This window comes from Callionymus lyra, chromosome 17 (assembly GCF_982586985.1).
Source record: "Callionymus lyra chromosome 17, fCalLyr1.hap1.1, whole genome shotgun sequence".
NCBI classification, from domain to species: domain Eukaryota; kingdom Metazoa; phylum Chordata; class Actinopteri; order Syngnathiformes; family Callionymidae; genus Callionymus; species Callionymus lyra.
In genome coordinates, this window is record NC_141834.1 from 24,012,291 (window position 1) to 24,038,045 (window position 25,755).

The following is a 25,755-nucleotide window of genomic DNA, read 5'->3' on the forward strand; positions in this document are numbered from 1 at the left end:
ATCACTGTTGATCACTGTTGATCACTATTGATCACTGTTGATCATGTTTGATCACGTTTGATCACTATTCATCACTATCACCACGTGATCCTCAGTGTCTTTCAATGCAGCGTTACCTCCTCCTCCTCCTCCTCCACCTCCTCCTCCTCCTCCTCCACCTCCTCCTCCTCCTCCTCCACCTCCTCCTCCTCCACCTCCTCCTCCTCCTCCTCTTCCTCCTCATCCTTCACCTCTTCCTCTTCCTCCTCTTTCCTTCCTCCTTCTCCTCCTCCTCTTCCTCCTCATCCTTCACCTCTTCCTCTTCCTCCTCCTCCTCCTCCTCCTCCACCTCCTCCTCCTCCTCCTCCTCCTCCTCTTCCCTTCCTCCTTCTCTCCTCCTCTTCCTTCTCCTCCTCTTCTTCCTCCTCCTTCACCTCCTCCTCTCTTTCTCCTCTCACTTCTCTTAATGCTACACTGGTTAGCATTTCATGCTACATGTGATAGCATTTCATGCTACATGTGATAGCATTTCATGCTACATATGTTCCGTCGTATTTCAAATATAAAGAAAATTATTCGAATTATTAAATTCATTTTTCAAGAAAAATATTGAGTTTGTAGAATAAATAACTTGTAACTTTGAACTAAAAGTTCTTCCGGTTTTTGCTGCAGTGTTTAATGTAAATATTAATACATTTAAATATCACAATAGTTACTGTGTTGATGTTCAACAGAACTGCATCGATTCTTTACATGTCTTTCTTTTTATGGCTTTAAATCATATTTTATATCTATTATAGTTATTTTATAGTTTATGTTTCAATAATGATCCTCGGGATGACTGAGGACGAGAGGATACAGTGAGTCCAGCAGCTTTTAAAGCTGTTCACAACACCAGAGTCAAGTACTGGACAATACTACACACATATCCATGTTACTACACTATCACAACACCAGAGTCAAGTACTGGACAATACTACACACATATCCATGTTACTACACTATCACAACACCAGAGTCAAGTACTGGACAATACTACACACATATCCATGTTACTACACTATCACAACACCAGAGTCAAGTACTGGACAATATTACACACATATCCATGTTACTACACTATCACAACACCAGAGTCAAGTACTGGACAATACTACACATATATACTTGTTACTACACTATCCCAACACCAGAGTCAAGTACTGGACAATACTACACATATATACTTGTTACTACACTATCACAACACCAGAGTCAAGTACTGGACAATACTACACACATATCCATGTTACTACACTATCACAACACCAGAGTCAAGTACTGGACAATACTACACACATATCCATGTTACTACACTATCACAACACCAGAGTCAAGTACTGGACAATACTACACACATATCCATGTTACTACACTATCACAACACCAGAGTCAAGTACTGGACAATATTACACACATATCCATGTTACTACACTATCACAACACCAGAGTCAAGTACTGGACAATACTACACATATATACTTGTTACTACACTATCCCAACACCAGAGTCAAGTACTGGACAATACTACACATATATACTTGTTACTACACTATCACAACACCAGAGTCAAGTACTGGACAATACTACACATATATACTTGTTACTACACCATCACAACACCAGAGTCAAGTACTGGACAATACTACACATATATACTTGTTACTACACTATCACAACACTAGAGTCAAGTACTGGACAATACTGCAAATATATACTTGTTACTACACTATCACAACACCAGAGTCAAGTACTGGACAATACTACACATATATACTTGTTACTACACCATCACAACACCAGAGTCAAGTACTGGACAATACTACACATATATACTTGTTACTACACTATCACAACACCAGAGTCAAGTACTGGACAATTCTACACATATATACTTGTTACTACACTATCACAACACCAGAGTCAAGTACTGGACAATACTACACATATATACTTGTTACTACACTATCACAACACTAGAGTCGAGTACTGGACAATACTGCAAATATATACTTGTTACTACACTATCACAACACCAGAGTCAAGTACTGGACAATTCTACACATATATACTTGTTACTACACTATCACAACACCAGAGTCAAGTACTGGACAATACTACACATATATACTTGTTACTACACTATCACAACACTAGAGTCAAGTACTGGACAATACTGCAAATATATACTTGTTACTACACTATTACAACACCAGAGTCAAGTACTGGACAATTCTACACATATATACTTGTTACTACACTATCACAACACCAGAGTCAAGTACTGGACAATACTACACATATATACTTGTTACTACACTATCACAACACTAGAGTCAAGTACTGGACAATACTGCAAATATATACTTGTTACTACACTATCACAACACCAGAGTCAAGTACTGGACAATACTACACATATATACTTGTTACTACACTATCACAACACCAGAGTCAAGTACTGGACAATTCTACACATATATACTTGTTACTACACTATCACAACACCAGAGTCAAGTACTGGACAATACTACACATATATACTTGTTACTACACTATCACAACACCAGAGTCAAGTACTGGACAATTCTACACATATATACTTGTTACTACACTATCACAACACCAGAGTCAAGTACTGGACAATTCTACACATATATACTTGTTACTACACTATCACAACACCAGAGTCAAGTACTGGACAATACTACACATATATACTTGTTACTACACTATCACAACACCAGAGTCAAGTACTGGACAATACTACACATATATACTTGTTACTACACTATCACTCTATATCACTATATATCGTGACATCAACACACTCTTGTCTACAGACTTGAACACCAGCTTCACATGTTGATCTACGATCAGACCAAGACAAGGTCAAACACGGAGGGAAGAGCTTCTTGACACTAATCTTACCCATGATGCATTGGGCCCTTTGCAGAGCCTCTCTCTGTCCAGCCTCACTTGAAACACCTTGTTACATGTAAATGTTTGTGTCTCTTGTTTTGAAAGTGTTGAACTGTGATATTTTACCTTTCAATCTGTCCATCTGTCCATCTGTCCATCTGTCCATCTGTCCATCTGTCCATCTGCTCCTCCAGGATCAGGACCAGGAATGGTTCTGATTCAGACACACTGAGTTGCTGGTTTAAAACACTACACAAGAGTCTATCTAACAAGTGTGTATCTAATAGGTATATCTAACAAGTGTGTATCTAACAAGTGTGTATCGAATAAGTATTTCTAACAAGTAAGTATCTAACAAGTAAGTATCTAATAAGTGTATCTAACAAGTAAGTATCTAATAAGTGTATCTAACAAGTAAGTATCTAAGAAGTGTATCTAACAAGTAAGTATCTAAGAAGTGTATCTAACAAGTAAGTATCTAATAAGTGTATCTAACAAGTAAGTATCTAATAAGTGTATCTAACAAGTAAGTATCTAAGAAGTGTATCTAACAAGTAAGTATCTAAGAAGTGTATCTAACAAGTAAGTATCTAATAAGTGTATCTAACAAGTAAGTATCTAATAAGTGTATCTAACAAGTAAGTATCTAATAAGTGTATCTAACGAGTAAGTATCTAATAAGTGTATCTAACAAGTAAGTGTCTAAGAAGTGTATCTAACAAGTAAGTATCTAATAAGTGTATCTAACGAGTAAGTATCTAATAAGTGTATCTAACAAGTAAGTATCTAATAAGTGTATCTAATAAGTAAGTATCCAATAAGTGTATCTAACAAGTAAGTATCTAATAAGTGTATCTAACAAGTAAGTATCTAATAAGTGTATCTAACAAGTAAGTATCTAATAAGTGTATCTAACAAGTAAGTATCTAATAAGTGTATCTAACAAGTAAGTATCTAATAAGTGTATCTAACAAGTAAGTATCTAAGAAGTGTATCTAACAAGTAAGTATCTAAGAAGTGTATCTAACAAGTAAGTATCTAATAAGTGTATCTAACAAGTAAGTATCTAATAAGTGTATCTAACAAGTAAGTATCTAATAAGTGTATCTAACGAGTAAGTATCTAATAAGTGTATCTAACAAGTAAGTGTCTAAGAAGTGTATCTAACAAGTAAGTATCTAATAAGTGTATCTAACGAGTAAGTATCTAATAAGTGTATCTAACAAGTAAGTATCTAATAAGTGTATCTAATAAGTAAGTATCCAATAAGTGTATCTAACAAGTAAGTATCTAATAAGTGTATCTAACAAGTAAGTATCTAATAAGTGTATCTAACAAGTAAGTATCTAATAAGTGTATCTAACAAGTAAGTATCTTAATAAAAGCCTGAACAAATAGAAACGTCTTAAGATGTTTCTTAAAGGAGTCAGTAGATCCATCAAGCGCAAAGAGAGAGAAGATCGTTCCAAAGCTTAGGAGCAACAGCCTGAAAAGATTTCTCGCCTCTGGTCCTGAGCCGTGTGCGTGGAACCATAAGTAGATTCTGATCCACAGACCTCAGAGCCCGAGCTGGGGTGTAAGGCTGGATAAGATCAGTGATGTAAGGAGGAGCCTGACCATGAATAGATCTGAAAGTAAGAACCAGAATTTTAAAGTTGATCCTGAAAGAAACTGGAAGCCAGTGAAGAGTTTTAAGGACCGGAGAAATGTGAGTTCTTCTACTAGAGCGGCTCAGAGTTCTGAATCAACTGCAGGCGAGACGATCCTTCTTGTTAAGACATGAAAACAAACTGTTACAATAGTCCAGACGAGAAGAAACAAACGCATGGATTATAAGCTCCAGATCATGTTCCGACAACATTTTCCCAAGTTTAGAGATTTTTCTCAGTTGAAGGAAACAGTTTCTGGTCAGTTTTCTTCAGTGTCGAACAAGAGACATGTCTTTATCAAATACAACACCCAGGTTTCTCAGGCTCAGTTTGACAGACTGCCCTAAGTCACCCAAGTACTGACTCAACCCTGGAATCTTATCATCAGGAGCAATCACCAGTGTTTCAGTTTTGTCCACATTTAGCTGTAGAGTGTTTTCACTCAGCCATTGTTTGATTTCTAGCAAACAATTGACTAAGTTCAGCCTCTGGGGCTCAGTTGGATCAAAAGAGCAGTAGAGCTGGATGTCATCAGCAAAAATGTGATAAGAAACTTCTGGAAATCTCTGAAGGATTTTACCGAGGGGAATCAAGTACAGCAAAAACAATAAAGGACCCAGAACAGAACCTTGAGGGACTCCACACAACAGATCTGCCGATTCAGACCTCATTTGATTGGCAGATACACTAAAACTGCGCCCAGAAAGGTAAGATGAGAACCATTCTAAAACAGACCCAGAAAGTCTTCATCCCTCAGTCTTCTCAGTAGGATCTGGTGATCAACTGCGTCAAAGGCTGAGGACAGATCCAAGAGAACCAGAACAGTGAATTTACCAGAGTCAGCCGACATCATGATGTCACTGGACACTTTCAATAAAGCTGTCTCCCTAGAGTGATGTTTACGGAAGCCAGACTGAAGCTTCTCATGGATGTCGCTTTGATCCAGGAACAAAGACAGCTGCTCAGACACCACCTTCACCAAGATCTTGGACAAGAAAGGGAGCTTAGAAATAGACCTGAAATTACTGAGGTCAGTTGGGTCTAAGCCTGGTTTTTTGAGCAGAGGCTCCACAATGGCATGTTTAAATGCATTGGGAAAAACCCCTGTGGGAAGGGAGAGGTTCACCATATTGGTAACCCAGGGGCCAATTACATCAAATGCTTTGATAAAAAGCCTACAAGGAAGGACGTCATCTGAGCAAGAGGAGGGTTTCATCTTGTTCACTAGTGCCAAATATCACCCAAAGATACAGCAGTGAAGGAGGACCAAGAGGAGGAGAGGGGCTCAGAGACAGTAGGGGTTCCAAACAAAGGGGGAGAGATTTTCTCTTTGATCAATTTAATTTTGTCAATGAAAAATCTCAACAATGCATTGCTGTCAGCTTCACAGAAGACAGGCGTGATTTGAGGAGCAGGAGACACGAGAGAATTAATCGTGTCAAACAAAACTTTGGGGTTTTTCCTATTTGCTGCTACCAGTTTTCTGATGTAATCAGATCTAGCAGTTTCTACCATCTCATTGTAAGAAGTCATCAGATCCCTGACAAGTAAGTATCTAAGAAGTGTATCTAACAAGTAAGTATCTAATAAGTGTATCTAACAAGTAAGTATCTAATAGGTGTACCTAACAAGTAAGTATCTAATAAGTGTATCTAACAAGTAAGTATCTAATAAGTGTATCTAACAAGTAAGTATCTAATAAGTGTATCTAACAAGTAAGTATCTAAGAAGTGTATCTAACAAGTAAGTATCTAATAAGTGTATCTAACAAGTAAGTATCTAATAAGTGTATCTAACAAGTAAGTATCTAATAAGTGTATCTAACAAGTAAGTATCTAAGAAGTGTATCTAACAAGTAAGTATCTAATAAGTGTATCTAACAAGTAAGTATCTAATAAGTGTACCTAACAAGTAAGTATCTAATAAGTGTATCTAACAAGTAAGTATCTAATAAGTGTACCTAACAAGTAAGTATCTTATAAGTGTATCTAACAAGTAAGTATCTAATAAGTGTACCTAACAAGTAAGTATCTAAGAAGTGTATCTAACAAGTAAGTATCTAAGAAGTGTATCTAACAAGTAAGTATCTAATAAGTGTATCTAACTATTAAGTATCTAACAAGTAAGTATCAAATAAGTGTACCTAACAAGTAAGTATCTAATAAGTGTATCTAACAAGTAAGTATCTAATAAGTGTATCTAACAAGTAAGTATCTAACAAGTAAGTATCTAATAAGTGTATCTAACAAGTAAGTATCTAAGAAGTGTATCTAACAAATGAGTATCTAATAAGTGTATTTAACAAGTAAGTATCTAATAAGTGTATCTAACAAGTAAGTATCTCATAAGTGTACCTAACAAGTAAGTATCTCATAAGTGTATCTAACAAGTAAGTATCTAATAAGTGTATCTAACAAGTAAGTATCTAACAAGTAAGTATCTAATAAGTGTACCTAACAAGTAAGTATCTAATAAGTGTATCTAACAAGTAAGTATCTAACAAGTAAGTATGTAATAAGTGTATCTAACAAGTAAGTATCTAACAAGTAAGTATCTAATAAGTGTATCTAACAAGTAAGTATCTAAGAAGTGTATCTAACAAGTGAGTATCTAATAAGTGTATCTAACAAGTAAGTATCTAATAAGTGTATCTAACAAGTAAGTATCTCATAAGTGTACCTAACAAGTGAGTATCAGCAGAAAGTCGATGAAGGTCTTTCACACACGGGACAGTTTTGATCGAGCGTTTCCTCCTCAGTTTGTCGTCGACACGGACTCTCTGGAATATCTGCTGCTCTGTTCTGTTCTGATTCCAGTTGAGTTCTGCAAGAAAAGAGAAGAGAGAAGACAGGCTGCAGCTCGACTGGACTCTCACGTCATCGGACATGATCGATATCTGCGCTACATTCCTCGCTGTGATGTGTGTTAGCGAGTCCCTGGAGATCCTGGAGCCTACACAGCACAGGAGTGCTGCTCAGATGTTTTCCTCTTTTTACTTCGGTGTTTACTCCGGAGCTGCCCTCAAGTTCCGGCTGTAACCCACCTGAAGTAAACTTCGAAAGGTCCCGCTTTGCTCCGCTGTCACTGCCTCAGTGACATCATCAGCGCTGCACGTAAGTCTGTTGAGTGTTCGCTCCATTACAAATAAATCCTTTTCTCTGAATGATCTCTTCTCAAGACAAAAGTTGGATTTATTGTGTCTTTCAGAGACATGGCAGAGAGAGGAAGAGTTTGTTCATCTTAATGAACTCTGTCCTGCTGGCTGCTCTGTTGATGGGAAGCCCCGCCCCTGACATTGTGGAGGTGGTTTGGCTGTTGTTTATAGAGAGAGTTGTTCAAAGGGATTCAGACACAGGAATTCACTTCATTTGAGTCTCAGATGATCTTGGTTGGTTCTACAAGACCTTTCTATTGTGTGTCAATCTACCGCCCGCCTGGTCCTTCAGTGTTCTTGAAAGACTTCAGTGACTTCTTATCTTCCATTATTCAAATGGAATCTGTTCTTATTCTTGGAGACTTTGATCTTCATGTTGATGACGTCACATCTTGCTCTGCTAAAGAACTTTTAACTTTAACAGAAGCTTTAATTTTGAGCAACATGTTTCTGAACCCACTCATCAAAAAGTTTGTTTTTACTCTTGGCCTGGACATTTCTAATGTATCTGTACATGATGTTCATCTGAGTGACCTGGACTTCATCCCTGGACCTAAGACCTTAAAGGTCTCAGAGGCGTCTCATCTCAGCTGATACTGACGAAACTTTCTATGTTTGACGCTCTTTCCTTTAATGACTGACTTAAGGTAAGGTAAGGTAAGGGAACATTTGAAAATTCAGAAAAAACGGTGCCCTTGGACAAATGATGATCTCCTGATTCTGAAGAGACTTTGTCGAAAGACTAAGCGTCTCTGGAAGTCCACTAAACTTGAGGTGCACAGACTTCACCTCAGGGATCTGATGTCTTCTTACAATGAGATGGTGGAAACTGCTAGATCTGATTACATCAGAAAACTGGTAGCAGCAAATAAGAAAAACCTCAAAGTTTTGTTTGACACTATCAATTCTCTTGTGTCTCTTGCTCCTCAAATCACGCCTTTTTTCTGTGAAGCTGACAGCAAATCATTGACAAAATTAAATTGATCAAAGAGAAAATCTCTCTTTTGTGTGGAACCCCTGCTGTCTCTGAGCCCCTCTCCTCCTCTTGGTCTTCCTTCAGTGCTGCATCTCTGGGTGATATTTCGGCACTAGTGAACAAGATGGAATCCTCCTCTTGCTCGTCCGATGTCATTCCTTGTAGACATATGGTGAACCTCTCCCTTTCCACTTTTTTCCCAATGCATTTAAACCATTGTGGAGCCTTTGCTCAAAAAGCCAGGTTTATACCCGACTTAGAGAAGGTGGTGTCTGAGCAGCTGTCCTTGTTCCTGGATCAGAGCGACATCCATGAGAAGTTTCAGTCCGGCTTCCACAAACATTTACGGAGACAGTTCTTACTAAAAGTGTCCAGTGACATCATGAGGTTCTGGTTGAACACAGTTGAACCCGATCCTGCTGAGAAGACTGAGGGATGAAGACTGTCTGGGTCTGTGTTCCAGTGGTTCTCCTCATACCTTTCTGTTTCAGTGCACCTGTCAATCAAATGAAGTCTGAGTGGAGTCTCTCAAGGTTCTGTTCTGGGTCCTTTATTGTTTGTACTTGATTCCTCTGGTCAAATCATAATGTTTCTTCCACATGTTTGCTGATGACATCCAGCTCTACTGCTCTGTTGATCCAACTGTTGACCTTGCGCCTATGCTGCCCCCTGCAGGTGGATCCCCGTTGTGTCATTTACACTATTGTAACAGTTTAACACACACACACACACACACACACACACACACACACCCCCACACACACAAACACACACACACGTGTGAGTTGCACTTATGTTTGTGTTTGTGTTAAAGTGGACATCTGTGTGTGTAAATATTTGTGTGTGTAAATGTATGTGTGTGTAAATGTTTGTGTGTGTAAATGTGTAGTCAAGTCAACATCAGTCAAAACCTTGCAGGAGCCAGGGTCTCAAGCGAACTAATGTTTTCTCTGCACCTCATTCATTCCCTTGTAAGACGTCCTGCTAGTCCAGTTCCATCGTCATGTGATGATGGTCCAGGTTCATCTTCTGTGACTGAAGTGTTTCCATCAGTGACTCTATGAGTGTGTGTTGATGTTTCTTCATCTCTGTCTCAGATGACGCTGACGTTGACCTCGTGCCTCTGCTGCCCCCTGCAGGTGGATCCCCGCAGTGCACTCACTTGGCAGCAGGAGGAAGTTTCCATGTCAACAGGTTCTCTTCCTGCTCGAGCACGACTGGAATGTTGAGGAAATGGTTCGTGAGTGAAGAGGTTGGAGCCTGGGCTTGTTTGGACAATAAAAACCATTAAGAGAAGTGACGTCACAACTGTCCAGATGTGACCATATAAGGAAACGAGCTCTGAAATAATCGTCATTACATCTTTGTTCGGCTTTAACTTCCCTTGGTTTTTAACTTCAACAGTCATATTTAAACTACATTCTTTACTGAGACTCCAGTGACAGTAGCAAAGCATTCTGGGAAGAAAAACTAGCCGCGTGAGCAAGAAAAAGAATGAAATGATTCTGTTCAGTGAAAAAGAAAAGTAAGAATAAGAGGCAGAAAGATGAAGACAGTTTATGACGTGGTTTACTGAGAGTAAAATGTTTGAACAAACATGTACACATAAATAAATATATCATTAAAAAACCTCAAACAATAACAATAATTACCAGAAAAACATAGTATATAGTGACGTAAGTATTTTTCTGGTTCTGAAGCTTCAAATCTGAAGAACTTCAATAATAATAATAATAATAATAATAATAATAATAATGTTGAATCAATGGTCAACATGTATTCATTAATGTATCATGTATGTAACAGTCGTACAACAGTTGTCAACAGTGGTTCAACAGTCGTACAACAGTGGTTCAACAGTGGTTCAACAGTCGTACAACAGTTCTCAACAGTGGTTCAACAGTCGTACAACAGTTCTCAACAGTCGTTCAACAGTGGTTCAACAGTCGTACAACAGGGGTTCAACAGTCGTACAATAGTGGTTCAACAGTGGTTCAAGAGTGGTCCAACAGTCATACAACAGTGGTCCAACAGTCTTACAACTGTGGTTCAACAGTCGTTCAACAGTGGTTCAAGAGTGGTCCAACAGTCGTACAAAAGTTCTCAACAGTGGTTCAACAGTCTTACAACAGTCTTACAACAGTGGTTCAACAGTCTTACAACAGTGGTTCAACAGTCGTACAACAGTGGTTCAACAGTCGTACAATGGTGGTTCAACAGTGGTTCAACAGTCTTACAACTGTGGTTCAACAGTGGTTCAAGAGTCTTACAACTGTGGTTCAACAGTCGTACAACAGTGGTTCAAGAGTCGTACAATAGTGGTTCAACAGTGGTCCAACTGTGGTTCAACAGTCGTACAACAGTGGTTCAAGAGTCGTACAATAGTGGTTCAACAGTGGTTCAACAGTGGTTCAAGAGTCTTACAACAGTGGTTCAACAGTCGTACAACAGTGGTTCAACAGTCTTACAACTGTGGTTCAACAGTGGTCCAACAGTGGTTCAACAGTCTTACAACTGTGGTTCAACAGTGGTTCAACAGTGGTTCAAGAGTCTTACAACTGTGGTTCAACAGTGGTTCAACAGTGATTCAACAGTGGTTCAACAGTGGTTCAACAGTGGTTTAACAGTGGTTCAACAGTCATACAACTGTGGTTCAACAGTCATACAACAGTGGTTCAACAGTTGTTCAACAGTGGTTCAACAGTCATACAACAGTGGTTCAACAGTGGTTCAACAGTGATTCATCAGTCATACAACTGTGGTTCAACAGTCATACAACTGTGGTTCAACTGTCATACAACTGTGGTTCAACAGTAGTTCAACAGTAGTTCAACAGTGGTCCAACAGTGGTTCAACAGTCTTACAACTGTGGTTCAACAGTGGTTCAACAGTCTTACAACAGTGGTTCAACAGTCGTACAACAGTGGTTCAACAGTCGTACAATAGTGGTTCAACAGTGGTTCAAGAGTCTTACAACAGTGGTTCAACAGTGATTCAACAGTGGTTCAACAGTCTTACAACTGTGGTTCAACAGTGGTCCAACAGTGGTTCAACAGTCTTACAACTGTGGTTCAACAGTCTTACAACTGTGGTTCAAGAGGCTTACAACTGTGGTTCAACAGTGATTCAACAGTGGTTCAACAGTGGTTTAACAGTGGTTCAACAGTCATACAACTGTGGTTCAACAGTCATACAACAGTGGTTCAACAGTTGTTCAACAGTCGTTCAACAGTCATACAACAGTGGTTCAACAGTGGTTCAACAGTGATTCATCAGTCATACAACTGTGGTTCAACAGTGATTCAACAGTCATACAACTGTGGTTCAACAGTAGTTCAACAGTGGTTCAACAGTCATACAACTGTGGTTCAACTGTCATACAACTGTGGTTCAACAGTAGTTCAACAGTAGTTCAACAGTGGTCCAACAGTGGTTCAACAGTCTTACAACTGTGGTTCAACAGTGGTTCAAGAGTCTTACAACTGTGGTTCAACAGTGGTTCAGCAGTGGTTCAACAGTGGTTCAAGAGTCTTACAACTGTGGTTCAACAGTGGTTCAACAGTGATTCAACAGTCATACAACTGTGGTTCAACAGTCATACAACAGTGGTTCAACAGTCATACAACAGTGGTTCAACAGTCATACAACTGTGGTTCAACAGTCATACAACAGTGGTTCAACAGTGGTTCAACAGTCATATAACTGTGGTTCAACAGTAGTTCAACAGTGGTTCAACAGTGATTCAACAGTCATACAACAGTGGTTCAACAGTAGTTCAACGGTGGTTCAACAGTGATTCAACTGTCATACAACAGTGGTTCCACAGTCATTCAACAGTCATACAACTGTGGTTCATCAGTCATACAACAGTGGTTCAACAGTTCTTCAACAGTCATACAACAGTGGTTCAACAGTCATACAACAGTAGTTCAACAGTAGTTCAACAGAGATTCAACAGTCATACAACAGTGGTTCAACAGTGGTTCAACAGTAATACAACAGTGGTTCAACAGTTCTTCAACAGTCATACAACAGTGGTTTAACAGTGGTTCAACAGTCAAACAACAGTGGTTCAACAGTTCTTCAACAGTCATACAACTGTGGTTCAACAGTCATACAACAAAAGTTCAACAGTAGTTCAACAGAGATTCAACAGAGATTCAACAGTCATACAACTGTGGTTCATCAGTAGTTCAATAGTGGTTCAACAGTGGTTCAACAGTCATACAACTGTGGTTCAACAGTAGTTCAACAGTGGTTCAACAGTGGTTCAACAGTCATACAACTGTGGTTAAACAGTAGTTCAACAGTGGTTCAAAAGCGATTCAACAGTCATACAACAGTGGTTCAACAGTAGTTCAACAGTGGATCAACAGTCATACAACTGTGGTTCAACAGTAGTTCAACAGTGGTTCAACAGTGGTTCAACAGTCATAAAACTGTGGTTCAACAGTGGTTCAAAAGTGATTCATCAGTCATACAACAGTGGTTCAACTGTGGTTCAACAGTCATACAACTGTGGTTCAACTGTGGTTCAACAGTCATGAAACAGTGGTTCAACAGTGGTTCAACAGTCATACAACAGTAGTTAAACAGTAGTTCAACAGTGGTTCAACAGTCATACAACAGTGGTTCAACAGTGGTTCAACAGTCATACAACAGTGGTTCAACAGTCATACAACTGTGGTTCATCAGTCATACAACAGTGGTTCAACATTGGTTCAACAGTCATACAACAGTGGTTCAACAGTGGTTCAACAGTCATACAACAGTAGTTCAACAGTCATACAACAATGGTTCAACAGTGGTTCAACAGTGGTTCAACAGTCATACAACAGTAGTTCAACAGTGGTTCAACAGTCATACAACAGTGGTTCAACAGTGGTTCAACAGTCATACAACAGTGGTTCAACAGTCATACAACTGTGGTTCAACAGTCATACAACAGTGGTTCAACAGTGGTTCAACAGTCATATAACTGTGGTTCAACAGTAGTTCAACAGTGGTTCAACAGTGATTCAACAGTCATACAACAGTGGTTCAACAGTAGTTCAACGGTGGTTCAACAGTGATTCAACTGTCATACAACGGTGGTTCAACAGTCATTCAACAGTCATACAACTGTGGTTCATCAGTCATACAACAGTGGTTCAACAGTCATACAACAGTGGTTCAACAGTTCTTCAACAGTCATACAACAGTGGTTCAACAGTCATACAACAGTAGTTCAACAGTAGTTCAACAGAGATTCAACAGTCATACAACAGTGGTTCAACAGTCATACAACAGTGGTTCAACAGTTCTTCAACAGTCATACAACAGTGGTTTAACAGTGGTTCAACAGTCAAACAACAGTGGTTCAACAGAGATTCAACAGTCATACAACTGTGGTTCATCAGTAGTTCAATAGTGGTTCAACAGTGGTTCAACAGTGGTTCAACGGTGGTTCAACAGTCATACAACTGTGGTTCAACAGTAGTTCAACAGTGGTTCAACAGTGGTTCAACAGTCATACAACTGTGGTTAAACAGTAGTTCAACAGTGGTTCAAAAGTGATTCAACAGTCATACAACAGTGGTTCAACAGTAGTTCAACAGTGGATCAATAGTCATACAACTGTGGTTCAACAGTAGTTCAACAGTGGTTCAACAGTGGTTCAACAGTCATAAAACTGTGGTTCAACAGTGGTTCAAAAGTGATTCATCAGTCATACAACAGTGGTTCAACTGTGGTTCAACAGTCATACAACTGTGGTTCAACTGTGGTTCAACAGTCATACAACAGTGGTTCAACAGTGGTTCAACAGTCATACAACAGTAGTTCAACAGTAGTTCAACAGTGGTTCAACAGTCATACAACAGTGGTTCAACAGTGGTTCAACAGTCATACAACAGTGGTTCAACAGTCATACAACTGTGGTTCATCAGTCATACAACATTGGTTCAACAGTCATACAACAGTGGTTCAACAATGGTTCAACAGTGGTTCAACAGTGGTTCAACAGTCATACAACAGTAGTTCAACAGTAGTTCAACAGTGGTTCAACAGTCATACAACAGTGGTTCAACAGTGGTTCAACAGTGGTTCAACAGTGGTTCAACAGTGGTTCAACAGTCATACAACAGTGGTTCAACAGTCATACAACTGTGGTTCATCAGTCATACAACAGAGGTTCAACAGTCATACAACAGTGGTTCAACAGTAGTTCAACAGTAGTTCAACAGTAGTTCAACAGTAGTTCAACAGTGGTTCAACAGTGGTTCAACAGTAGTTCAACAGTAGTTCAACAGTAGTTCAACAGTAGTTCAACAGTGGTTCAACAGTCATACAACAGTAGTTCAACAGTAGTTCAACAGTAGTTCAACAGTGGTTCAACAGTAGTTCAACAGTGGTTCAACAGTGGTTCAACAGTAGTTCAACAGTAGTTCAACAGTAGTTCAACAGTAGTTCAACAGTGGTTCAACAGTAGTTCAACAGTAGTTCAACAGTGGTTCAACAGTCATACAACAGTAGTTCAACAGTAGTTCAACAGTAGTTCAACAGTAGTTCAACAGTGGTTCAACAGTCATACAACAGTAGTTCAACAGTAGTTCAACAGTAGTTCAACAGTGGTTGAGGATCGACAGCTTCAGGAGGTGTGACCTTGAGAGCGATGGAGGGAAGAGTGAAAAGAGTGATCTGCAGGAAAGAGGGAGGAAGTCTCTTCAGTGTTTGGCAACATTCCAGCCCGTCTGCTTTTCTTCTTCTCTCCTGACGCTCCAGTGATGATGTCATCAACATGTGACGCTCCAGTGATGATGTCATCAACATGTGACGCTCCAGTGATGATGTCATCAACATGTGACGCTCCAGTGATGATGTCATCCACGTGTGACGCTCCAGTGATGATGTCATCCACGTGTGACGCTCCAGTGATGATGTCATCCACATGTGACGCTCCAGTGATGATGTCATCCACGTGTGATGCTCCAGTGATGATGTCATCCACGTGTGACGCTCCAGTGATGATGTCATCCACGTGTGACGCTGCAGTGATGATGTCATCCACATGTGACGCTCCAGTGATGATGTCATCCACGTGTGATGCTCCAGTGATGATGTCATCCACATGTGACGCTCCAGTGATGATGTCATCCACGTGTGACGCTGCAGTGATGATGTCATCAACATGTGACGCTCCAGTGATGATGTCATCCACGTGTGACGTTCCAGTGATGATGTCATCCACGTGTGACGCTCCAGTGATGATGTCATCCACGTGTGACGTTCCAGTGATGATGTCATCCACGTGTGACGCTCCAGTGATGATGTCATCCACGTGTGTCGCTCCAGTGATGATGTCATCCACATGTGACGCTCCAGTGATGATGTCATCCACGTGTGACGCTCCAGTGATGATGTCATCCACGTGTGACGCTCCAGTGATGATGTCATCCACATGTGACGCTCCAGTGATGATGTCATCCACGTGTGACGCTCCAGTGATGATGTCATCCACGTGTGACGCTCCAGTGATGATGTCATCCACGTGTGACGCTCCAGTGATGATGTCATCCACGTGTGACGCTCCAGTGATGATGTCATCAACATGTGACGCTCCAGTGATGATGTCATCCACGTGTGACGCTGCAGTGATGATGTCATCCACGTGTGACGCTGCAGTGATGATGTCATCCACGTGTGACGCTCCAGTGATGATGTCATCCACGTGTGACGCTCCAGTGATGATGTCATCCACGTGTGACGCTCCAGTGATGATGTCATCCACATGTGACGCTGCAGTGATGATGTCATCCACGTGTGACGCTCCAGTGATGATGTCATCCACGTGTGTCGCTCCAGTGATGATGTCATCCACATGTGACGCTGCAGTGATGATGTCATCCACGTGTGACGCTGCAGTGATGATGTCATCCACGTGTGACGCTGCAGTGATGATGTCATCCACGTGTGACGCTGCAGTGATGATGTCATCCACGTGTGACGCTCCAGTGATGATGTCATCCACGTGTGACGCTCCAGTGATGATGTCATCCACGTGTGACGCTGCAGTGATGATGTCATCCACGTGTGACGCTCCAGTGATGATGTCATCCACGTGTGACGCTGCAGTGATGATGTCATCCACGTGTGACGCTGCAGTGATGATGTCATCCACGTGTGACGCTACAGTGATGATGTCATCCACATGTGACGCCCCAGTGATGATGTCATCCACGTGTGACACTCCAGTGATGATGTCATCCACGTGTGACGCACCAGTGATGATGTCATCCACGTGTGACGCACCAGTGATGATGTCATCCACGTGTGACGCACCAGTGATGATGTCATCCACGTGTGACGCTCCAGTGATGATGTCATCCACATGTGACGCCCCAGTGATGATGTCATCCACGTGTGACGCTCCAGTGATGATGTCATCCACGTGTGACGCTGCAGTGATGATGTCATCCACGTGTGACACTCCAGTGATGATGTCATCCACGTGTGACGCTCCAGTGATGATGTCATCCACGTGTGACGCCCCAGTGATGATGTCATCCACGTGTGACGCTGCAGTGATGATGTCATCCACGTGTGACGCTCCAGTGATGATGTCATCCACGTGTGACGCCCCAGTGATGATGTCATCAACATGTGACGCTCCAGTGATGATGTCATCAACATGTGACGCTCCAGTGATGATGTCATCAACATGTGACGCTCCAGTGATGATGTCATCCACGTGTGACGCTGCAGTGATGATGTCATCCACGTGTGACGCTCCAGTGATGATGTCATCCACATGTGACGCCCCAGTGATGATGTCATCCACGTGTGACGCTCCAGTGATGATGTCATCCACGTGTGACGCTGCAGTGATGATGTCATCCACGTGTGACACTCCAGTGATGATGTCATCCACGTGTGACGCTCCAGTGATGATGTCATCCACGTGTGACGCCCCAGTGATGATGTCATCCACGTGTGACGCTGCAGTGATGATGTCATCCACATGTGACGCCCCAGTGATGATGTCATCCACGTGTGACGCTCCAGTGATGATGTCATCCACGTGTGACGCTCCAGTGATGATGTCATCCACGTGTGACGCTGCAGTGATGATGTCATCAACATGTGACGCTCCAGTGATGATGTCATCCACGTGTGACGCTCCAGTGATGATGTCATCCACGTGTGACGCCCCAGTGATGATGTCATCCACGTGTGACGCTCCAGTGATGATGTCATCCACGTGTGACGCTCCAGTGATGATGTCATCCACGTGTGACGCTGCAGTGATGATGTCATCAACATGTGACGCTCCAGTGTAATGTCATCCACATGTGACGCCCCAGTGATGATGTCATCCACGTGTGACGCCCCAGTGATGATGTCATCCACGTGTGACGCTGCAGTGATGATGTCATCCACGTGTGACGCCCCAGTGATGATGTCATCCATGTGTGACACTGCAGTGATGATGTCATCCACGTGTGACGCCCCAGTGATGATGTCATCCACGTGTGACGCCCCAGTGATGATGTCATCCACGTGTGACACTCCAGTGATGATGTCATCCACGTGTGACACTCCAGTGATGATGTCATCCACGTGTGACGCCCCAGTGATGATGTCATCCACGTGTGACGCCCCAGTGATGATGTCATCCACGTGTGACACTCCAGTGATGATGTCATCCACGTGTGACGCTCCGGTGATGATGTCATCCACGTGTGACGCTCCAGTGATGATGTCATCCACGTGTGACACTCCAGTGATGATGTCATCCACGTGTGACACTCCAGTGATGATGTCATCCACGTGTGACGCCCCAGTGATGATGTCATCAACATGTGACGCTCCAGTGATGATGTCATCAACATGTGACGCTCCAGTGATGATGTCATCCACGTGTGACGCTGCAGTGATGATGTCATCCACGTGTGACACTGCAGTGATGATGTCATCCACGTGTGACGCTCCAGTGATGATGTCATCCACGTGTGACGCTGCAGTGATGATGTCATCCACGTGTGACGCTGCAGTGATGATGTCATCCACGTGTGACGCTGCAGTGATGATGTCATCCACGTGTGATGCTCCAGTGATGATGTCATCCACGTGTGACGCCCCAGTGATGATGTCATCCACGTGTGACGCCCCAGTGATGATGTCATCCACGTGTGACGCTGCAGTGATGACAGTGTGACAAGTGACGAGCCAACATCTGCCTCCAGAAGGTATGTTCTGGGGACGAGGAAGTGTGTTGTGGTGAAGAGAACATTCCTGCAGGGACAATAGAACCTTCTCACATGTGTGTGTGTGGCAGAGGTTACACAACTCAGAGACCAGACGCACAACGTTCATCACGAACCGTTGAGAAGAACAAACTGATCAGTCGAGTGAACGTTCGACGTTATTATGTCAAATAAAGCATTGATTTAAAGTCATGTGACGTGGTTTCTACTGGTTTATGAACTAGTTTCTTCTGTTTACGTTTAAAGTCTACTTCATTTATGAAGTTTATTATTGTATTTATTATTGTATTAACTATAAATGTAACTTATTTTGACTTTCTTTGTTCTTTTTTGTAAACATTTGTTGAGTCAAGAAAGTTATTTTCTATCTTGTTTGATTGAATAGATATTTGAGTAATATTTGTTTGGATCAAAGGTGATCATTGTGTTGCACAACAATATGACTCATGACTCATGACCCGTGACTCATGACCCGTGACCCGTGACCCGTGACTCACACGGTTCCAGGTGTATTTCTCACCTGAGCGACGTCATCATGCAGTGACACTAGATTCATGTCAGTCGTCAGGACTTCCTGGTGTTTCCTCTGCAGGAAGTTCTCCTCAAAAATTCTTCACTGAGTCACAGACGGTGGAAGATTCTTCACCTCCTCCTGCCTCCTTCCCTCTCTGACCTTACAAGGAGACGCAACTGGGTTGATGTCATCCAGTCAAGAACGCAGGAGAGGAAGAGGAGAGGAGGAGGAGGAGAGGGAAATAAGGTGAAGGAGAGGAGGAGGGAAGAAGAAAATGTGGGGGAGGAGGAAGAAGAAGAGGAGGAGGAGGAGGAGGAGGAGGAGGAGGAGGAGGAGGAGGAGGAGGAGGAGGAGGAAGAAGAAAAGAGAAGTAGAGGAGGAGGAGCAGGAGGAGGAGAGGAGGAGGAGGAGAGGGAAATAAGGTGAAGGAGAGGAGGAGGGAAGAAGAAAATGTGGGGGAGGAGGAGGAGGAAGAAGAGGAGGAGGAGGAGGAGGAGGAGGAGGAGGAGGAGGAGGAAGAAGAAGAGGAGGAGGAGGAGGAGGGGGAGGGGGAGGAGGAGGAGGAGGAGGAGGAGAAAGAAGAAAAGAGAAGAAGAGGAGGAGGAGCAGGAGGAGGAGGGAAATAAGGTGAAGGAGAGGAGGAGGAGGAGGAAGAATAGGAGGAGGAGGAAGAATAGGAGGAGGAGAAAGAAGAAGAGGAGGAGAAGGAGGAAGAGGAGGAGGAGAAGGAGGAGGAGGAAGAGGAAAAGAAAGAAGGAGTGACTGACTGGACAGTTTGAGGATAGAGAGAGAGAGAGAGAGAGAGAGAGAAAGAGAGAGAGAGAGAGAGAGAGGGAGAGAAGGAGAGAAGGAGGCAGATGTTGACTCAGTCACACGGAGTTAAACGAGAAGCAACTTGTCTGAGACGATGATCATTCTTTCTGAGGGGAGGAGCTGAGCTGAGCTAAGAGGAGAAACATCTCAGTGGATCAGAAGAAGAACGAGCAGCAGAACCAGAGTAAGTAGACTTTTGTTCCTCTTAAGACCTGATCCATGACATGAAGACCTGATCCATGACATGAAGATCCATGACGACACACTGTTGCCTCTGGGCGCGGGTCGTGGGTCGTGGGTTCGAATCCCTTGAACATGGAGCCGCAGGACGAGATGCGGAAGCAGAAAAGTTCTCATGCTAACAAGCTAACATGCTAACACAGATGTTCCGACACTTCGTTCACGATCGTTCAAGGACACACACTTGAAACATGACACCTGAGAAGGTTTAGATGTTCACATGTTCACATGTTACAGCTTTAGCTTCACTGTGAAGCTAACGGGAAGCTAACAGGGTTGTCGGTGCGATTCTGCGGCAGCTGCAGGTGAGCAGCTCAAACCTCCTCGAACACCTTGATTTACCTTCACAAATAACGACTTAAATCGGACAAAGTCTCGCGTTATTTCACAAGATTCCCGGACAACCAGGTGTGTTTGGATCGAAGCTAATGTTGCTAACGTTTAGCTTCAACCTTCGCACTGAAAATGGCTTAAAAATGTGGAAAATATGGTTTTAGTGTCAAGATCCAGTTTTAGAGAAACTTTTAACGTCTGGCGAAGATTTAATGATGTAGTTTCTATTCTTTTCTTGACCATGAGTCAATAAATACATAGTTAATGTGTTAATAAATATATTATTAATGTGTTAAATATATTTTTAATGTGTTAATAAATATATTATTAATGTGTTAATAAATATATTATTAATGTGTTAAATATATTTTTAATGTGTCAATAAATATATTATTACTAATAATAAATATAACAATATATTTATTAACACATTTATGATAATGTGTTCAAACGTGAACGTTCTTCTACTTCAAAAAACTGCTCAATCGTTCACAGATATTGATTTAAATACTCGATCATGAAGATGAACTAATGCATTATGGGATGACAGAGAGCGTCTGAGGTCACGGTGGTTCCAGTGACCTCAGACGTGGTGGTTTCAGTCACTAACTGCATGGACTGGTCCAGACAAACCAGAGTTTCAGGACCTCCTCCACCTCCTTCACCTCCTTCACCTCCTTCACCTCCTTCACCTCCTCCACCTCCGTCACCTCCTTCACCTCCTCCACCTCGTCACCTCCTTCACCTCCTCCACCTCCTTCACCTCCTCCACCTCCGTCACCTCCTTCACCTCCTTCACCTCCTTCACCTCCTTCACCTCGTCACCTCCTTCACCTCCTCCACCTCCTTCACCTCCTCCACCTCCGTCACCTCCTTCACCTCCTTCACCTCCTTCACCTCCTTCACCTCCTCCACCTCCTTCACCTCCTTCACCTCCTCCACCTCCTTCACCTCGTCACCTCCTTCACCTCCTCCACCTCCGTCACCTCCGTCACCTCCTTCACCTCCTTCACCTCCTTCACCTCCGTCACCTCCTCCACCTCCTCCACCTCCTTCACCTCCTCCACCTCCTTCACCTCCTTCACCTCCTCCACCTCCTTCACCTCGTCACCTCCTTCACCTCCTCCACCTCCTCCACCTCCTTCACCTCCTCCACCTCCTTCACCTCCTCCACCTCCTTCACCTCGTCACCTCCTTCACCTCCTCCACCTCCTCCACCTCCTTCACCTCCTCCACCTCCGTCACCTCCTTCACCTCCTCCACCTCCTTCACCTCCTCCACCTCCTTCACCTTCTCCACCTCGTCACCTCCTCCACCTCCTTCACCTCCTTCACCTCCTTCACCTTCTCCACCTCCTTCACCTCGTCACCTCCTTCACCTCCTCCACCTCGTCACCTCCTTCACCTCCTTCACCTCCTTCACCTCCTTCACCTCCTCCACCTCCGTCACCTCCTTCACCTCGTCACCTCCTTCACCTCCCTCACCTCCTCCACCTCCTTCACCTCCGTCACCTCCTTCACCTCCGTCACCTCCTCTACCTCCTTCACCTCCTTCACCTCCTCCACCTCCTTCACCTCCTCCACCTCCTTCACCTCCTTCAACTCCTTCACCTCCTTCACCTCCTCCACCTCCTTCACCTCCTTCACCTCCTCCACCTCCTTCACCTCCTTCACCTCCTCCACCTCCTTCACCTCCTTCACCTCCTTCATTCGTCTCACTCGTCTTGATTGACAGTCCGGAGCATCAATCATCATGTCTGAGAGCAGCTCTGAGCTCCACTGGCGCTCGCTGACCTGCATGATTGACTCAAAGAGATGTTTGTCTTCGTGAACCTCCTGCTCTTGACACACTTTCCCAGAAGCCTCTGTGTTGTTTACATCAGAACAATAGAGTCGTCCATGTGTCCGTTCGTTGACGTCACACTTGGTGGAGAAGTTTCAAAAGTAATGGAGAAGAAAGAAACCTGAGTGTGGTGGTTTGTCTGGAGCTTGTCTGGAGGTCTGAGGACCAGTTTGTCTGGAGCTTGTCTGGAGGTCTGAGGACCAGTTTGTCTGGAGCTTCTCTGGAGGTCTGAGGACCAGTTTGTCTGGAGGTCTGAGGACCAGTTTGTCTGGAGCTTCTCTGGAGGTCTGAGGACCAGTTTGTCTTGAGCTTCTCTGGAGGTCTGAGGACCAGTTTGTCTGGAGGTCTGAGGACCAGTTTGTCTGGAGCTTCTCTGGAGGTCTGAGGACCAGTTTGTCTGGAGGTCTGAGGACCAGTTTGTCTGGAGCTTCTCTGGAGGTCTGAGGACCAGTTTGTCTGGAGGTCTGAGGACCAGTTTGTCTGGAGCTTCTCTGGAGGTCTGAGGACCAGTTTGTCTGGAGCTTCTCTGGAGGTCTGAGGACCAGTTTGTCTGGAGCTTCTCTGGAGGTCTGAGGACCAGTTTGTCTGGAGCTTCTCTGGAGGTCTGAGGACCAGTTGGTCTTATTGATTCTTGATGACACATCCATGAGGTCACTTCTTCACACGCCAGTCAGAACACATCTGCAGTTACAAGTCCTGTAACTCTGGATCGGTCAGGTGTTCAGGATCATGAGTGCACGAGTACAGGGGCTTTGAGAAGAACCACTCGAGCAGAAGTTTCCAGAGTTTGGCAAACGATAAGCAGAACTAACCCAGGATGATGTCATGGAAGCGGGAAAGAGTTCCAGATGTATTCGCAGCGACGGAACGACTGTGAACGTCTGGTCAGACCTGGTTCAGCAGTGAACCCTCTGAGATACTTGAGCCTCAACCTGAGCCCAGACCCCCTGTGGAGAAGACTCATCACAGTCTGTGAGACACCAGAGCCAGATTTGACGGAAAGGGACTGGTCATGTGATTTACCCAGAATACATCTGGGATTGACCAGCAGATGTTTCTTCTCCACAACAAGGAAGTCAAAACCTTGTGTTTCTGTTGTTGTTCCAAGAGTTGAAACTTTATTATATTGTCTTCAAGTGTTCCTGGTGTGGTCCGTGTTCCTCACAGATGTTCCTTCTCGTATCTCTTCTGTTCCCACAAGAGTCCTTGAGTCTGTTTTGTCTGAGCTTCTTCATGAGAAACATCTTCTCATGTGGAACATAGAAACTACAGTTCTTTTTATCTCCAGCTTCTCTTCTGAAGGTGGAAAACTCTTCTTCTCCAGGATGTTTGTGGAGACAAATGTTTGCTGAGCGTCTCCTGCGGCGCTGCAGCGTTGAAGTCTCTTCTCAGCCTCTGTTTGTAGGCCAGAGATTCTGAAGATCTATTTTTACTCCTCAAAGATTCTATTAACCTTCTTTCTCGTGGACCAGAGATGGAACGAATCCACGTCTCTCCTTAAAAGGTAGTGTGAGCTCCAAACAAAGGTGATTGGACGTGAGGAGGAATGATCAGAACCAGACCCGAGTGATGTCATTGTTCAGAGCAGGAGGAACGACTGACGGAGCACGAGGAGGTCACTTCCAGCGAGAAGGTCCAGCTCCTGCCGAGTGATGATGTCATCGTCTCTGGAGCCAGATGAGCTCGGAGGGTTCCTGTAATCTCAGGGATCCGGTTTCAAGATGGATCTGCTGAGGGACGGTGGAGGCCCAGGTTGTTGAGCTCATGGTATCAGATCCCTCAGGAGATCTTGAGACACGTGTGTCCAACGCTGGAGTCAATAGTTGAGCAGCTCGTGGAATATTGTTCTTCTTGCACCAGAGAATATTTCCACGAGAAGAAAACCCTGTTGAACAGGGTTAGCAACTGGGATGAAGATCAGCTCCTCTCCAAACTTAAAAGGCAACTAATGTGTAGATCTTAGTGTGTAGATCTAAGTGTGTTGTTCTTGGACTCTATGGTCGTCATAATGGACTCTCGTAACCTCTTGTTCGTCCAGATTTCAGAGCAACTTTATAAAGTAATAATTAAAACATGGTCATGATGAGAAGTTACTGCGTCTTGAAGAACATTCACTACATGACACCAGAGTTGATACTAGTTGATGTTTAATGACACCAGAGTTGATACTAGTTGATGTTTAATGACACCAGAGTTGATACTAGTTGATGTTTAATGACACCAGAGTTGATACTAGTTGATGTTTAATGACACCAGAGTTGATACTAGTTGATGTTTAATGACACCAGAGTTGATACTAGTTGATGTTTAATGACACCAGAGTTGATACTAGTTGATGTTTAATGACACCAGAGTTGATACTAGTTGATGTTTAATGACACCAGAGTTGATACTAGTTGATGTTTAATGACACCAGAGTTGATACTACTTGATGTTTAATGACACCAGAGTTGATACTAGTTGATGTTTAATGACACCAGAGTTGATACTAGTTGATGTTTAATGACACCAGACTTGATACTAGTTGATGTTTAATGACACCAGAGTTGATACTAGTTGATGTTTAATGACACCAGACTTGATACTAGTTGATGTTTAATGACACCAGACTTGATACTAGTTGATGTTTAATGACACCAGACTTGATACTAGTTGATGTTTAATGACACCAGAGTTGATACTAGTTGATGTTTAATGACACCAGAGTTGATACTAGTTGATGTTTAATGACACCAGAGTTGATACTAGTTGATGTTTAATGACACCAGAGTTGATACTAGTTGATGTTTAATGACACCAGAGTTGATACTAGTTGATGTTTAATGACACCAGAGTTGATACTAGTTGATGTTTAATGACACCAGAGTTGATACTAGTTGATGTTTAATGACACCAGAGTTGATACTAGTTGATGTTTAATGACACCAGAGTTGATACTAGTTGATGTTTAATGACACCAGAGTTGATACTAGTTGATGTTTAATGACACCAGAGTTGATACTAGTTGATGTTTAATGACACCAGAGTTGATACTAGTTGATGTTTAATGA

At 42.8% G+C, this 25,755-nt stretch overlaps 1 protein-coding gene across 2 annotated transcripts in view; it reads left to right on the forward strand.

Moving 5' to 3' along the window:
• The first annotated feature begins 20,209 nt into the window (after positions 1-20,209).
• zyx (zyxin) overlaps positions 20,210-25,755 on the forward strand; it is a 53,583-nt gene continuing 48,037 nt past the window's right edge. Inside the window, exon 1 of one of the 2 annotated variants that reach the window (XM_087812374.1) lies at positions 20,210-20,474. The gene's annotated coding sequence lies outside the window, so the exon portion shown is untranslated. The remainder of the gene's footprint in view (positions 20,475-25,755) is intronic. The other variant, XM_087812373.1, reaches the window with a different exon arrangement.